Source organism: Schistocerca cancellata, chromosome 4 (assembly GCF_023864275.1).
Source record: "Schistocerca cancellata isolate TAMUIC-IGC-003103 chromosome 4, iqSchCanc2.1, whole genome shotgun sequence".
Lineage (NCBI taxonomy): Eukaryota > Metazoa > Arthropoda > Insecta > Orthoptera > Acrididae > Schistocerca > Schistocerca cancellata.
In genome coordinates, this window is record NC_064629.1 from 929812216 (window position 1) to 929830266 (window position 18051).

Consider the following 18051-nt stretch of genomic DNA (forward strand, 5'->3'; position numbering starts at 1 on the left):
CATACTGTTTTAAAGTTACGTAATGTATTGGGAAGTCAATCCCCCTACTTGAAAAACATTCATTTATGTAGAATAACACTGTCTTGGACAGTCTTGGCTAATAATTTACAAATCCCAGTCATAACACTGATGTAGTTAACAGATGCTTGAGAACATTACCCAGCACCTATGCTTCTTGTAAGCCGATTGGTCCAGCAGAATACAGCCATACAGCACTGTGGGAAGTGGATCCACCCATGTCTTTCAGTCTCCTCCTACAGTTCCCATCATATGCTCCAATGGATAGGTAATTTCCTGTCTAGCATTCACATCAAATCATGAAACATTGTTTTGTGTACTAATATGCTGTTGAATACCTCCTTCACATCACATGGCATGTGCTCCCCCTATTTACATTCCAAAAGCAATCATTTAGGATTTCTGTGAGATCAGATTAAAAAGTGTTCACATATGAAATATTAACAAACAGAGTTAAATGCAATGAAAAAAATTAAATAATAAGGTGATACATACAGATATACTAAGATTCTATTCCTAATTTTTTGCAGTACAAATTATGAACATTGTCGCATTTCAAAATTGTAAAAGGATCTACTCATTTTGTCTCATAGGATATATGTATCAAATTCTAAAACACAAATCTATTACAAAACATAATTATATAGTGTATCATAGATTTTAACTCAGTCAACTGATAAGACAGAACTTTAAAAATCACATCATCTAACATACTAAATTCCTGATAAACAAAACACAATTATATAGTCTTATGAATCTACAAGTAGATTTAATCTCAGTCAATAGATAAGATAGAACTCTATAAATCACAACATCTTACATACTACATTCATGATAAAGAAAACACGCTTATATAGTCTTATGAATCTAAAAACATCGTGTATATTTTCTTCTAGAATAGGGGTCATTATGTATCAGTGTTAAAAGGCTTGTCCTCTATACTAAATGTTAACAGTACTTGACATTTTACGTACTTGCTTTGCTTACCAGTAGCTCCTCTTATTTTTACACATAGAATGTGCATTACCACAAAATTCTTACTACACTTAATCTTGTCTCTAAATTGTTGGGATACACCACAAATTGGGCTACCTGTATCAATCAAACAGTTCTGTTCCCACTGATCAATCTTAATCTTAATGTAAGGACACCCAAAATCTGAATCATCATCTCTGTTATTAGACACTTCTTGTAAGAGATCACTTTCTATTTCATCAAATGCTACATCCACACTGTCTTTGCAGGGTTTTATCAACTTTATTGGTATCATAGCATTACTTTGGTTACTCATGTTGTCAGGTAAAGATTGAACACAATGAATGGATTCCATAGAACAACTAACATCACTTACTACAGAAGGAACACAAAATATATTACTGTCAAAATTACACTTCCTACTTAGATCTTTCACTTCATTCCACCAATCTGGATACAAATTTTGACTAACAACAGCTAACTTATTCCAGAATGCACATTTACTTATGTTATCATCAATTTGGTTTCAAATAAACTTCAAAACGTTTTCACCTTTATTCTCTAGCCTTACAGATAACTCACCTTTACTGCTTGGATCACTACTCTGCGTGATATTAATGAAAAACTGCTTTGACTGGACTGGTATTCCATGACTCTCGCTTACATCATCACGTACATCACTTACCTTCTCTGTATTGTCAACATTATTCACAAATAACACTGGAACTTCATTATTCTTAAACTCCACACATAACTGATACTCATCATCATCATCATCATCATCATCATCATCATTATATTCTTCCAAAATTATTTCATCAACAACATCATTAACAACAGAAGTCTCATCTCCATCAACACCTCCATTCATTTGTGATAAGCTACCAGCCTCAGACTTACCAACCTAGTTATTTCACAGCTCTCATTCATATCTACATCAAAAATACTACCTAGTTCAGATCCAATACAGTCATTTCCTGATTTACATACATCAATAACACTGTTTTCTGACCAAGAGAAGAAATCATTAGTACATACTACATCAAAATTCTCATTACTCTCACATTCTGGTTCATGATTAGTACCTACATCACTATAATTAAACATAGTATCCCAAAATGTTTGATCAAAACATAAATGAGAAATTTGATACTCTTTCTGTTCAACTTCAGATACCTGTGCCATATCATTAATATTGTTATTATTGTGAAATTGCAAGTGTAAATTGAGGGTTCTGTGTTTGTTGTGTTTCCTCACCCAGAAACTGTGGACCTTCATTGAGGCTCACTGCCATTTTCCAAGTAGTTACCTCTATGATGGTTTCTTCTATTAAATTGCCAATGGTTATCCCATTAGTCCTATTCTGCTGATGTTCAAAATTTTTTGTCTCTATTAACATTTTGATCCAGATAGAAGTTACCATTATCTCTGTTTCTGTAGTTATTACCATTGTATCTACATCAATCTGATTGTTATGGTACATACTTCTTTCTCCGGCCCTATCCAGCCTGTCAATATATAATATAAACTGCTCAAAACAACTGTCAGATCTGTGTAGATTAGATTACATTAGGTTAGATTAGTATATGGTGCATGTTATAACACAGAAAACACCATTTACTTTCACTATGTAATATTTTATTGGCACAAGATAAATCAAAACACAAAGAAATAGTTTTCGACAATCACGGTAACAGTCATGGCGAATGTCTCACACCAACTAGTCAACGACCAAAGGAAGTAAAACGAGTACAAAAAAGCAAATATATTAATATTTTCTGGCAGTTCTGCCACAGAGCCGCCCCCCCCCCCCCCAAAAAAAAAAATCCCCTGAGGAGCGCAGAGCGCATAGGAGGAGTGATGAGGAGTAAGTGATAAAGGGAAGGTAAACATTTAAGGCATGACGTAATCTTGAAGACTGAGAGGTGGCTGTACGGTGCGGCCAGCACGGGTGATAGCAATAGGGGTAGGAGGATTCGGGGAAGACGAAGGAGAAGGGGGGGTTACTCTTATAAATAAAACATTATTGGAGTCTACATAGGCTGAAATGTCATTTTGTGAAGTACCAGGAGCCACATTGAAGCACTGTAATAGCTTAATGTCTTTCTGGTCAGATGGAACAGAATTGGTTTGAATTTCAAATAAAAAAAGAAAAGTGTCCACAAGTCGTATTTTTATAGAGTCCACATCATAGTCACTCAAGTTCACTTGAAACACTAGTTCATTACTGCTGGCACTTGGAGGCGTGAAGTATAGAAGAGGGGGGCCGTGACTAGCACAGGGTGTTTGATTAGCTTGTGGAGAAGGGAGAGGACAGGCCTCTGAAGTTTCCTGCAAAACAAATTCATTATCGTGTATGTCAGTGTCATTAAGGATCCATGCTGGTGTCAAGCGCTCAATGGACACGACAGATGGTTTGTTCTTAAAGAGCATCGTATAAGTATTTTCATATCGTGACAGGACCCGGTATGGGCCAATGTAGGGTGTGGAGCAAGGGGTGGACGCACGGCGTTTTCTCTAAGCATACAAGAACTGAGATGTGGGTGAATGAAAACCGGAGGGGTAGCATGCAATCGAGATTGCGGAAAACGTTACTTGATGATATGCTGTCAAACCTGTCGTACCAACTCGGGAAGTTGACCCTCGGGAAGTAGAGGAGGATCATCAAGAAAATCCACCGGAAGTGTGAGGTTTTCTCCGTATACCATCTCAGCAACTGACGCTTTAAGGTCTTCTTTGAAAACCGTCCTCAAACCTAAAAGGACCCAGGGGAGTGCCTCAGTCCAAGAGGAAGAATAACACATGAAAGTGACCTTCAGGGTACGGTGCCATTGTTCTATTAGGCCATTAGATTGCAGGTGATAGGCTGTAGTTCTGAATTTGTTGATACCACACAGTTGACAGAGGCAATTGAACAGATTAGATTCAAACTGTCTCCCCTGGTCTGTGGTAAGTGAAGTAGGGCAACCAAAACGAGAAAGCTAATGGTGGACAAAAGCATTAGCTACAGTGTCGGCTGTAATGTCCACGATGGGGGTAGCCTCGGCCCAACGTGAGGTACGATCTATCACGGTCAGTAAGTAACGAAAGTTGTTAGATATCGTTAATGGAACAATGATGTCCAAATGGACATGACGGAATCTACCTGAGGGCACAGTAAATTTGCCTAATGGGAAATTAGTATGTTTGTGTATTTTGGCTCTCTGGCAAGGTATGCATGCTCTCGCCCACCGATTACAATCTCTTTTTACATTAGGCCAAATGTATCTCTCTGTAATGAGGCGTGTAGTCGCGTGAATGCTCGGGTGAGCGAGATTGTGGATTGTGTCGAAAACGTCTTTCCTAAGAGCTTTAGGTACTATAGAACGAGGATGACCTGTTTTAATGTCACAATACAAAGAGCAATCATCATTAGGGAAGGGAAGTAGAGCAATTTGTAAGGAAGTATCAGAGTCAGAGAGAAGGTGCTGTATCTCTGGGTCGGATAGCTGGAGCTCGTGTAAGTGGTGAGGATCAATAGCTGCCTTCAGGGAGGACAGGGGTGACAGGTAGTCTGCTGCAACATTGTCATTACCCCTGATATATTGAAAGTCTGAAACATATTGTAATACGAAATCCATATGGCGAAACCTTCTGGGTAGTACATATAATGCTGGTTTGCAGAGAGCCTCGACAAGGGGCTTATGATCTGTGTAAACAGTCACAAGTCGGGCTTCAATATCTGTACGAAATTACTTTATGGCCTCATAAATGGCGTAAAGTTCACGATCAAATGTGGACCACTTTCTTTGCATTTCAGTGAGCTTTTTGGAAAAGAAACGCAGGGGTGTAGTACCTGTTGGTAGGTTCTGTTGCAAAACTGCACCAATGGCATTATCGCTAGCATCTGTGGTTATTGTCAAGGAGGCGTCAGGGTGAGGGTGAGACAGGGTAATAACGTTCACCAAGGCATACTTAAGTGAGTCGAAGGCTCACTGCATGGTCTGATTCCATTCTATGTGTCTGTCACCTGTGGTATTCTTTCCCTTTAAGGCCTCAGTGAGAGGGGCTTGAAGAGATGCCGCATGTGGAATGTGGAGTCTAAAAAAATTTACCATTCTGAGGTATCTATGTAACTCTTTATAGGTTTGAGGGAGGGAAAGGTCAAGTATTTGTTGTACTCTATCTGAGGTGGGACGAATGCCCTCATTATTGACCAAATGTCCCAGGAAAATAACCTCTGGCTTCTCCAGTTGGGATTTGTCACGATTAATCTCAACTCTGTGTTGTGCCAATCTATCAAAAACCTGTTGGAGGTGTTGTTTGTGTTCCTCGGCAGTTGTGGAGAAAATAATAATGTCATCTAGGTAGGCATAGCAAAAATTAAGGCCACGTAGAATGGTGTTGATGAATCTTTGCCAGGTCTGGGCGGCATTCTTCAATCCATAAGGCATACACAAATATTCGTATAGTCCAAATGGGGTGATGATAGCAGTTTTGGGGATATCTTCTGGGTGCATCGGAATCTGATGGAATGCCTTTTTGCAGTCTAACACAGAGAAAAAATTGGCACCGAACATAGATTGTGAAAAATCGTGGAGGTGTGGGACAGGGTAGTTATCAAGTATTGTTCTGGCATTCAAACACCTACAGTCTCCACAGAGTCGAAAGGAATTGTCCTTTTTGGGAACGAAATGTATTGTGGAAGACCACGCACTGTCCGAGGGGTGGACTATACCCAAGCGTTAAAGTTCATTAATACATTCTTTGGCAGCGGTAAGTTTTTTTGCATTGAGGCGTCGGGGGCGAGAACAGACACACAGTCCCTCAGTTGTGTTAAGCCTCTGACAGACGCCCGTGGTAATGGCCTTGATTTTGTGAGTAGGTGTGGCCGAAATACGTTGAGGGATGCAGGAAGGAGCGATGTTATCATCGGTGCGCGGTAAGTATGAGAGGGAACTAACCTGAAATACATTATCATTGAACGGTAGTTCAGTGAAAGCTGCAGTGTTGACCGCGGAGCTGCGCTGTGCGACAACCGGCGGGCTTCCAGTGACTATGGTGTTACTGCACGAAGGAATCGTTGCGCGCGCATATGCGGCGTCGCCTGTAACAGCCGTCGCCTCTGTGTTTTGATGAAAGGCGGACGGTGAAGCATAGGGTGGGGGGTTGCTGGGCGGGTTGCTGTCTTCGCTGTCTGAGTCATGGCAGGCACTGCTGTGGCTGCGTATAAACAGCGGTGCGGTATGCAGGTTCCGTGTAGTTTTGTGCGTGTTATTACTTTTAATCTTGATCTCCTCTCTAAACCAGCGCAATTCATCAGTCAGGACACCACAACGTTGAAGTAGCTTTGCATTGTCTTCGGACAGTTGGTCGATTTCAAGGCGTTGCATAACTAAGTTCACTAGGCAGCTTTGACCTCTTCAGATAGAATAGAAACTGTCTCTTTGTTTTGTTGACAGGACGTATTCGAGCTGCATTCTGTCGGTGTGGATGGGGAAAATCTCACCGAAAATTTTTGTTTAAAATCCACCGAGCAGAGGGCAGGTGTAATTAAGTCCAAAAAAAAGTTATGAGCAGTTAAGAAGTCCAATCCTAATACTGGCTCATCAATTTCTACTACTGAAAATGTCCATTCATAATTATGTGTATAATCGAAGTAAGTGCGAAGTTGCGTTACACCATAAACCTTTAATGAGGAATTGTTGGCTGCTCTGATTTGGTGAGGCGAATGCGTGATTGTAGAAGTGACCATTTAACGTGGAATGACGCTCACATCGGCACCGGTGTCCACTAAAAACCATTTCTGAGAAGCTATATCCTGGATGTACAAACGTCTGAGAGAATAATTCGGAAGTACTAGCCTGTGATCTGTTAGGCGACTTGACGTCACAGTGCGGACCGGTGCGCCTATAGCGGCCCACCGTGCGTGTTTGGGTGCATTGCACAGGGTGAGCGGCAATTCCTGGCTGTATTACCGTAAACGGAGTGATACCAGCAGAGAGGATAAACTTGCTGATCCTGTGTTGCTACCGGGTGAAGGACGTCACTTGAAGCTGTGGTATGGGATGGTGAAGGACGGTGTGGAATCTGGTGCTCAGCCAGTGTACTCTGTCTGTTGTTTTGGAAAGATCGGCCTCTGCCACGTGGGGGAGGCGTAATGTCGAGGGGGGGGGGACACGTAGATAACTTTCTTCTGTCGATTATGTTATATGCGGCGTCGGCCTGCAATAATTTCCCTTGTAGAGGTTCCTGATTGTGTGGTAGGAGCTGCAGTTGGATAGCTTGCGGCAGCTCTGCAACCCAGAAAGAAAGTAAAGCTTCATCTGGCATAGTTTTGCTATCGAAGACTGCTCTGATACGTCGCCACAGTTGTTAAGGAGTCGAGTCTTTGAGATGTACATCTTTCAGTATGTATAAAATAGACTCTTGTGTAGTCTTAGCTAGACGTTCACAGATCTGTTGTTTTGCCAGTGCGTAACGATTTGCGGGGGCCGCCGACAGCACTAAATCCTGTACCCATTCAGCGTGGTCCTTTAGGGCATTAATAAGCACAATAAATTTAGCACTGTCTGAATCAATGTTTAGGGCGGTGAATATAATCTCTGCCAAAATAAACCACGTATGCGGATTGTACATCGTGAACCTTGGTAATTTAGGAATTTTCTCACTCCTGTGTTGTGGATGTAACAGATTTGATAGCACAGCAGACGGGAGTGGCGGAGTGTTTATGAAGCTGTCACTCGCAGCGTTCGCGGCGGCTGGTTTAAACACGGCTGGCGCGTGAGGCGCGGCAGGCGCAGCCGGGGCTGCGGAAACAATCGGGGCGGGACAACTGTCCGACCAGTAATTGTTGTCACTGAAATTTGTACCCATCTGTTTTTGTAGTGAGTCTTGTAGTGGGTGCGGTGAGAATGTGTCCAAAACCGATTTATCAGCAATATATGGGGAGCTCCAAGTGATCTGTGGGCTCGAAAAGTCTGTGAGGTTCATAGTGTTGGGCACTGTTGCACACTACGTATCACAGGAGGTTGTACATACGACGCACTGTGAGTCACAAATTTAGGCACAGCACTCATGATTGGTTTGTTATAGATGAATGTAGAAAAAGATTTCATAGCAGGTGACATCACTGACGATGTTGGAACAGTCCACAACGGCATTGTTCATGACGGAGAAAACTCCACGGCATTGTACTTATCTTCCAATTTTATCCCAGTTGTTGGTGGCGTTGTGAGTAGGAAACCGTGTAAAGGCAGTGTAGAGGCACCATTAGTATCATGTTGCAGTCTGAAAGGAGCGGAAGGTGAGCGATGTGGAGATGTCGAAGTAAACGGCCACATTGTCGAATCGGACGTATGTTGCACGTCGGAGGTCACCAGTATGGCGCGTGTTATACTTATAACACAGAAACCACCATTTACTTTCACTATGTAATATTTTTATTGGCACAAGATAAATCAAAACACAAAGAAATAGTTTTCGACAATCGCGGTAACAGTCATGGCGAATGTCTCACACCAACTAGTCAACAACCAAAGTAAGTAAAACGAAGTACAAAAAAGCAAAGATATTAATATTTTCTGGCAGTTCCGCCACAAGTACTTGTTCCATAGATCATGAATACGACACTTCATAATGATGTGGAATGTGTCAGGTTAATAAAAGGTGTCGTCTATACAAGATAATACATTACACAAAATATTATGACACTATATATATATATTAGGGTGGGGGGGGCGGGGGGGAAATTACCCACTTACTATATCCAAAAATTCATCTAATGAGTAGAATTAATTGCCATTCAGAAATTCTTTTAATTTCCTTTTAAATGCTATATGGCTATCTGTCAGACTTTTGATGCTATTAGGTAAGTGACCAAAGACTTTTGTGGCAGCATAATTTACCCCTTTCTGAGCAAAAGTTAGATTTAACCTTGAGGAGTGAAGATCATCCTTTTATATTTTGTTATCTGTCAAAGGCATTTGACTGTGTGGCAGTGATATTTTTCATGTCTGGTGCAAAGTGAGATCAAAAGTGCGCGAGAGTTTTTTTTTTTTTTTGATCATGTGTTGTTTTTTATCTTTGCCGTAAGACTATAGGATCTCCTAGTTTTTGTTACTTCTCTGTTGTTTTTAGTTTTCTTCTCAGTGTGAGTTTTCACGAATAAATAGTACTCCGTTAACTCATTATACCGGACGGCTATGCAATTATTTGTTGTAGGCAAGTCGCCTACATAATTGGTGACCTCCGATTAAGGAACTTTAAATCTTTCGTTAGCTACGTCGAACATTAACTGCAGAAGCAATGACCGACGACGGCAAACGATACAGTTCGATAACGGAAGAAATTCATAGGCTTCAGAATGAGATAGAAACTTTACAGTTGCATATTTCGAAAGATATGAACTTAAAGCATATACCGGACCAAAGGAATGACGTTGGTTCAACAACCATGGCAGCACAACCACAGCAAGTAACAGCAACGGAAGTACCCGTTGGTTTCAACGCTTCACCAACTCAACGGTTGCAATTACGGACGCCCCCATTCATGCCTTCTCAGCCACACACATGGTTCGCGGTAATGGAAAATATATTTCTACAACAAAGAATATTCAGTGATCACAAGAAGTTCACCTTGGTGATAAGTAATTTGGACCATCAGACCTCGGTTTTGGTATCTGACATTATAGTCAACCCGCCTACTGAAGGAGCATACTGTAGACTGAAAGAAGAATTAATTTCTCAGTGTGTGAAGTCAGTCGACATCAGAGTCAAACAAGTACTGTACCAAGAGAAACGGGGAGATAGGACCCCATCAGAATACTGGCGTCATTTACGCAGCCTGGTAGATAGATCGACAGTCTCTGATAGACTGTTACTCCACGTATGGCAACAACAGCTACCAATGCATGTAAGAACTACACTAGCTATATACGACGAAAGATCAGTTGACAAGCTGCTGCTCACTGCAGACAGAATCTACGAGACGCACGAGCCTACTGCAACAGTCGCAATGACGTCGACAGATGCCACGTACGGTAACTACCATTACCAGCAAGACCAAACTGACGATATAACAGTAAACTGTGCCGCGGTCGCAACGCGACAAACAACAAAAAGTTCAAACGAAATTAGAGATTTAAAAACACCAATAGATGATTTGCGAGCACAACTACGCACGCTACAACGACCACAAATTATCTTTAAGCGCAAGAGAGACTGGGCTGGGCGTGAAACACAAAGTCAACAAGAGGACGAGCGTAAGGTGTTTGTACACAAAGACTTGTACAATTGCTCTCACGTAATGTTGCGAACAGACTCAGTCAAATCGCCTTTACAACCACCATATACAGGCCCATTTCAGGTGCTGAGTAGAAATAAGCATACCGTGGACATAATGTACAATGGTGTTCCGACAAAGGTATCGATTGAACGTGTCAAGCCAGCATGGGTTTTACCCTCTCCGACCTCTGACACCACGCCTGTGCATCAACACATGATGGACGCAGAGCATACCCAAACACCGCTCAGTACATCGTCCGAGACAGGTGAATCACCACCACAAACAACAACGTCACCGCCCCCGAGACACCCGACGCACACCAAAGCTGGACGTCGAATAAAATTCAAGTATCAAGATATCCCTGGGGCTCCGCACTTTAAGGGGGGGGGGGGCTGTGTGGCAGTGATATTTTTCATGTCTGGTGCAAAGTGAGATCAAAAGTGCGCGAGAGTTTTTTTTGGTCATTTGTTGTTTTTTATCTTTGCCGTAAGACTATAGGATCTCCTAGTTTTTGTTACTTCTCTGTTGTTTTTAGTTTTCTTCTCAGTGTGAGTTTTCACGAATAAATAGTACTCCGTTAACTCATTATACCGGATGGCTATGCAATTATTTGTTGTAGGCAAGTCGCCTAAAACTGTATAAATCACAATATCCTTTTAAGTAAATTAGAATATTATAGTGTAACAGGAAATGCTGCAAAATGGTTCAGATGTTATATCTCTGGCAGGAAACAAAGGGTATTATTAGGAAAGAGACATACATCAAGCTATCAGGCATCATCCAACTGGGAACTAATTACATGTGGGGTCCCACAAGGTTCCATTTTGGGGCCCTTACTTTTTCTTGTATACAGTATATCAATGACCTTTCATCAGTAACATTACCAGATGCCAAGTTCGTTGTGTTTGCTGATGATACAAATATTGCAATAAATAGCAAATCAAGTGTAGTCTTAGAAAGATCAGCTAATAAAATATTTGTGGACATTAATCACTGGTTCCTAGCTAATTCTTTGTCACTAAACTTCGAACAAACACACTACATGCAGTTCAGAACTTGTAAAGGGTGTCCCATGAGTATATGCCTACATACGATGACAAGCAGATAGAAGAAGTGGACAGTGTTAAATTCTTGGGATTACAGCTTGATAATAAATTGAACTGTTGAAGCATCTTAACAAATCTCTATTTGCAATGCGAATTGTGGTATACGTAGGGGATATAAAAATGAAAAAGCTGGCATACTGTGCTTAGTTTCATTCCATAATGTTATACAGGATTTTTTTTTTTTGGGGGGTAATTTATCAAGCCAAGCTAAAGTTTTCCAGACACAAAAACGTGCAGTAAGAGTTATATGTGGTGTTAACTCCAGAACATCCTGCAGAAGCCTGTTTAGGGAACTAGGGATACTAACTACTGCTTCCCAATATATTTATTCCTTAATGAAATTTGTCATTAAAAATATATCACTTTTTCAAACCAACAGCTCAATTCATGGAATCAATACTAGAAATAAGAATAATCTTCACAAGGATTTAAAGTCACTTAGTCTTGTACAAAAAGGTGTGCATTATTCAGGAACACACATTTTCAATAACTTACCAGCAGCCATAAAAAGCTTAACAACCAGTGAAATTCAGCTTAAGAGAAGCCTAAAGGAGTTATTATATAACTTCTGCACAATTTCAGTTTAGTAGTGTGTTCATTGTAAATAAATGTGTGTATTTGTGTGTGTGTGTGTGTGTGTGTGTAAGTACAATCTAACTTCTGCGCCATTTCAGTGTAGTAATGTGTTCATTGTAAATAAGTGTTATAGTAGTTGTATTACACGTTCATTACTTATGAATAAATAAAAAAACTTTTTTATTTTAATTTCAGTGCATTAGTATTTGTAAAATGATTCTTTCATATAGTGTTCATTAAAAAATGACGATCATTCCACTTGGGACCTGTGGAATGGCACATTAGCTTATTTGTTTGAGTTGTAAATATTTGTCATGTATTGTTGTTTTTCTGACATGTTCTACATCCTGGAGGACGTCCTCACTACGGATCAGTTGGAATGAAAGTAAATCTAATGTAATCTAATCTAAGACCTGACCATTTTACTATTGTTTTCAGTTCTTATGTCAGTTAACTGATCATTAACTGCAGTAAACTTGGTATTGTTATCTGTCTTCATTTCTTCTAGTGTTGCCAAAATCAACTGCAAATATAAGTTTTTACTGTTTCTTTGCTGACTACGACTTCACTCAGTTCAAACATGTCCTGGCTGGGTTGTACAGCTTTCACTTCTACATCACTACCCCATTTTGTTAACAAGCACACGAGTCCACAAACAAATTAATTTCACAAATAGTTTGCACTTATCTTTCCTTTTTGGTGTCCCTTGTCATAGTTTTAAAGTCCATCATTGTTAGTAGTATCTTGTCACTGTTGATACGACTTTTTCGGGTAACCCTCTGTCCTCTTTCTTTGCATGATCAAAAATTCATTTATATATAAATTGTAATTGGCACAAATCACTGCCCTTCTTCTGCAACAGACAAAACTTCATTCATTATCAGTCAGTTGGTCGTAGACAACGCCACTAGTTGTATCTTACCCTCCGTCACATCATTTGTTGATTTTCACTCACTTCATAATTGACTCTTTTATTAACCTTCAAGAGGAGTAAGATTAACAATAAACTTTTTTACTTATCTTCTTTTGTTGAAGTTGGCTCCAGTTCTTCATGTCTAGAGGTTGATTCTTGAGCCTGAAATTTTTGACTTTATAGATTTTCATGGTTCCAATTGGCATAATGTGTTAGTTAGTTGGTTGCATGTTCCATTGATCAATCGCATGGTGCAGTAGCCATTACGATGTGGAACATGTCAAGTGCACAAGAAATGCACATATGAAACAAGATTTTTAAAAATATATATATTACTGAAGAATTGCCTACTTTTTCTTCATTTTTATTTTTCATATTTTTCTATGTCACACTGTCTTTACAATTTCCAATTCATTATCAAAAATTGCACTCTTATTGCCGATCATAAAAATACATCGGATCACATCAGAGGCATGTCCAATACTACTTCATTCTGTGGTTCTAACAATATTCCAAAGAGTTTACAAATTTTGTTGACAAATGAATTTTTTAATTTCTAATATCATTTTATAAATGAATCCACAAATAAATTTAATGATTAGTGTCAGATTGCATAATTAATAATAGAAATTTTAAGTGTGACAAATATTTCGTAATTTCAAATGTTTTTAAAAGAAGAGTAATTTTAACTGTACATATATAACTAGTATATATTAACTGTAACAACAAAAATAAATTAATTTCTTTTTATACATTTTAGCATGAAATATAATACATCGTTTACAGAATCATAAGAAATTCTTTTATTTAAACAGCTGAGATAATATTAACCTGTTTAAATGGTAGAACTTATTTTTGGTATCGATAACTTCTGTTGAATAAAGGTAATGTTAGAGGAGTGTCTCCCTTTACAAAGGGGATATATGGGTGATGGACAGAGACTAATGTAGGTTGAGGCCAGGGTGGGATATGGGAATGTAGGATATATTGCAGGGAGAGTTCCCATCTGCACAATTCAGAAAAGCTGGTGTTGGTAGGATCAAGATGGCACAGGCTGTGGAGCAGTCATTCAACTGAAGAACGTTGTGCTTGGTGGCATACTTGGCAACGGGATGGTCCAGCTGTCTCTCGGTCGCAGCTTGTCAATGGCCATAAATGCGGACATACAGCTTGTTGCCTATCACGTCCACATAGAATGCAGTGCAGCAGTTGCAGCTTAAATTGTAGATCACATGACTGCTTTCACAGGTAGCCCTGCCTTTAATGGAATAGATGATGCCTATAGCTGGACTGGAGTAAGTAGAGACAGGAGGAGGTACAGGACAGGTCTTGCATTTGGGTCTATTACAAGGATGTGAGCTATGAGGCGAGGTGTTGGGAACAGGGGTGTGTTATGGATGAGAATAATGCATAGGTTTGATGGGCAGTGGAATACCATTCTGGGAGGGGTGGGAAGGATGGTGAGTAGGATAAACACAATTAAAATTTACAGGAGATTACTCATTTCAGGGCATGATGAGAGGAGTCAAAACCCTGGCAGAGTATGTGATTCAGTTGCTCCAGTCCTGGGCAGTACTGAGTACCAAAGGGAATCCTTTTTTATGGCCAGATGGTGGGAATGTGGGAGGTAGTGGGTGACTGGAGAGATAAGACGTGGGAGATCTATTTCTGTACAAGATTGGGAGGGTAATTTCTGTCCATGAAGGCATCACCTACACACAAATACATGGCATGGAAATGGGTATCCACATTGCACCATACTATACCAAACTATTCATAGTCCATCTAGAGGAATCCTTCCTAACCACCTAGAATTCCAAACCCCTCACCTGGTTCAGATTCACTGATGACATTTTGTGATCTGGATCGAGTGTGAGGACACCCTATCCAAATTCCTCCGCAACTTCAACACCTTCTCCCTACCGCAGCCTCTTCATTACCTCACCAACCAAACTGCTTCTCCCATCATGCACAATTGCTCATGGTTTGGCCTCAGTGGCCAGAGACAGTGGTCAAGTGTGTATGATTTGTGCTTGTATGAATGTATGTGTGTTGTCAACTCCAGAAGAAGACCTTTTGGCTGAAAGCTCACATGTTTAGGCATCTTTGCTTTGTGCCTGTCTGTGACTCAGCATCTCCTCTATATAGTGAGTACAAGTCTGTCCTTTTCATAATGTGATTTTTATTCCATGGCCTAAAGGACCCCAGCTTCATTCTGCATTATACATTTAATCTGTTTGAAAGTAGCTCCTGAAGGGTGTTCAGCCTTTAGACATTCAACTATTTAGCTATGCAGTTACAGTGTGATTAGCTGTTGGCTAAACAATGTACGTTCTCATTAGTTATGCACCCTCTTTCACTAATTAAACCTCTCTACTTGTCACTGCCTCCTGCCACAACCTGTCGTTGCTGCTATTCACATTCTTAAACCAAACAATATTTCTATTCCAATAATGAAGGACCTGCTCATCCTTAGACTAACACAGAAATTCCTGAAGTTTTTATCATTTATTGAAGCTCCTTTGGGAAGTCAGCTATGTTTTAGTTTAGTGAAATTCAACCTCTGTTTGTGATTACCAACAAAGAAAGCATACATGTCCCTGAGCAGACTGTATCCATCTTGCACAGACAGAGCACCAGGTACAGCTCATTCTTAAGGGTCAGAGGGGCCCAGCTCCACCAGAAATTTTGTAATATAATTTTATGTTGTGTATTTTTTCAGTGTTGTATCAAACAGTTTGAGTATGACACGATTTTGTTGTAGTAGGAGTGACAGAGACCATAGGTAATCCAACCCAGTTTCTGCTGCTCCCTTGCAGAGACACCATACGCTGAGCTGTCAGTAGCCAGCCCAGGTTTCACCACTACCCATCTCTCACACCTACCTTCAGCATTTACTTCCACAGTGATGAACATTTACCTACCCATTGCCAAGGGCCAATGAACCATGCTGTCATTCTTCCCTCCTTGCCCTCCTGCCCATATGGCTATTCAGTGTTTCAGGCAAGTCAGGTTCGGCCGGTATGCTGTAGCCCAACGTTCACTCACATCACTTTATGCACCAACTAGTAGTCTCTGTCTTGTGCCTTACTGCATTCCTGCCCCCCCTCCACACTCACACACACACACACTCTACCTTCCACTGCCATTCACAATGCGAGATGTTGCAAACGTGCAAACAGTAAATGGGACCATCTCTCAGTAGTGTTCCGTATTCTGAAAGTGTATAGTTGAAACTTGAGTATCGCGTGTTATTTCAACATTAATAAAGCAAGGCATTTGCTAAAAACGCCCTTTAAATTATTAAGTATGGAAGAGGATTGGGTGATCTTATTTGTAGTTGATATGACACAAACAGATGATTGTTGGTGTTGTATGCAATGAATATCTGGATAAGTCATATGGACCTGCTTCCAATGCCCCATATATTTTCCCTTGTGTTTCAGCCACTGTTACAAATAGCTTATTGAATTTGGTGGGCAGTGATTTGAATTTAACGTTATCTGTGTCCTTGCTACTGACATCAAAGAGTTGAATATCATGTGCCTTACCACGTTAATTTGCTTTATGCCTAGAAAAGTCCAAACTGCCTTTGATTTGTCCTTGGAATTTTGAATTCTGTGTGCATGGAACGTAGTTCTTGCCTTTTTTCTCCCTCTCTCATTTAGAATCATTGGCGACTACTTCAAGTATCTGTAAAGCATTTCCAGAAGCCTTCTTTGCAGCCCAAAAGGGTTACATTCTTTGTCTTGTTCATCAGTTTGGTCAGTTAGAGATTTCTTCTTGATTTACTTCAGTGCTTTTGAGTTCTTCTTTACTTTCTTGAAACATTTATCAGAGACTTTAGCTCTATTGTCCAATACATTAAAAATTTTCTTTAGTAGTGGAGTTGCATCATAAACAGGTTCCTTTTATTTGACACAGTAAAAAATTTTGTAATCCTCTTTGTAGTCCGTCTTTAAGTCTCGTTAGGCCTCTGCATTAACACATTGGCATCCACGAGGCTGCTGTGCCGACTGGTAGCCTCGTGGGAATCACCAAGTTAAATTAAGCTGTTTCTTCCTGGCCCAAAATACTTTGATCCCAGATAGTAGCCACCATCTCTCTCTGAATGGCAGAATGCATAATAAGAGTACAGTAGTAGATTTTTACTGACATTTCAGCTTAATTTATGTAAAAAAATAATGCTCTTGCTAGTTTGCTTCTTGAATAGCTTATTTTTCCATACCATAAAAGTCTGTTATCAGTCTTAATTCAAAGTAATTTCACATTCTCTTTCTCATTATCTGAGACTCAAAGTTCTTCAGTTTTTGCTTTGTCAATGGGCAGCTGGTTGACCACACACAGTCACAAATCATCTCAATTATTTTTCTGTTGTAATTTTATACATGTTGTACATTTTCATTTGTTGCCAGTGTGATATCATTGGCACAGGGTATATTCTCAGATGATATATCACTTGATAAATCATTTACATAGACAATGGAGACAAAAGGTCCAAGAACTGACCCCACATTTTGCTGATATTTGATTTATGGGCACAAGGCTGTGATCCAAGATATAGTTCTATGCGTAGCATTTCATTTTACCATGCTGGAGACATTGTGAGAACCTTTTATGATTTAGAAAGCTGTTACATATTCAAACAAGCTTGGCATACATATACATACAATGGCCACTTCGGGGCATCATCAGACTGCTGCCTAAAATCAAAGAGTCACACGACCATATGCTATGGAGCTTGTAATGTGGATGAGTTGATGCTATTTGTTTTATTTAGAACTAAAGCCCACAATTTATGTAATTTCAACCCTCCTTCTTTCTTGGTGAATTTGGTGTTGTGCTTTTGAATTTCTGTGTACCCTATGTACAGCCTACTGTAGTAATTATTCAATTTTCAACAATGATCTAATGATATGAACTAAACATTGCACAAATATGCATAAACAGTTCAGCTTGCTGAGTGTGTCTGAATCAGTAACAGCTTTCTGATTTGTTGATGTCTCTGATGGTGTTTCCAGCATGTGAAGACGAGGTTTTAGGCAGAGAATTATGCCTCAGACATTGGCCTTATGCCCATAAATCAAATATCAACAATAATGCAAATACCATCCAAGTAAACCTGCATTCTGTGGTTCTACATAATATTTTCACCTGTTTTGATATTTGATTATTTGCATATACTTACTGTATCCTGTC

General features: G+C 39.9%; 1 protein-coding gene across 1 annotated transcript in view; it reads left to right on the forward strand.

Annotated features, from left to right (window-relative positions):
- Window positions 1-18051, forward strand: part of LOC126185120 (probable chitinase 2) — a 277984-nt gene that overhangs the window by 169752 nt on the left and 90181 nt on the right. The gene's annotated exons all lie outside the window — the stretch shown is intronic.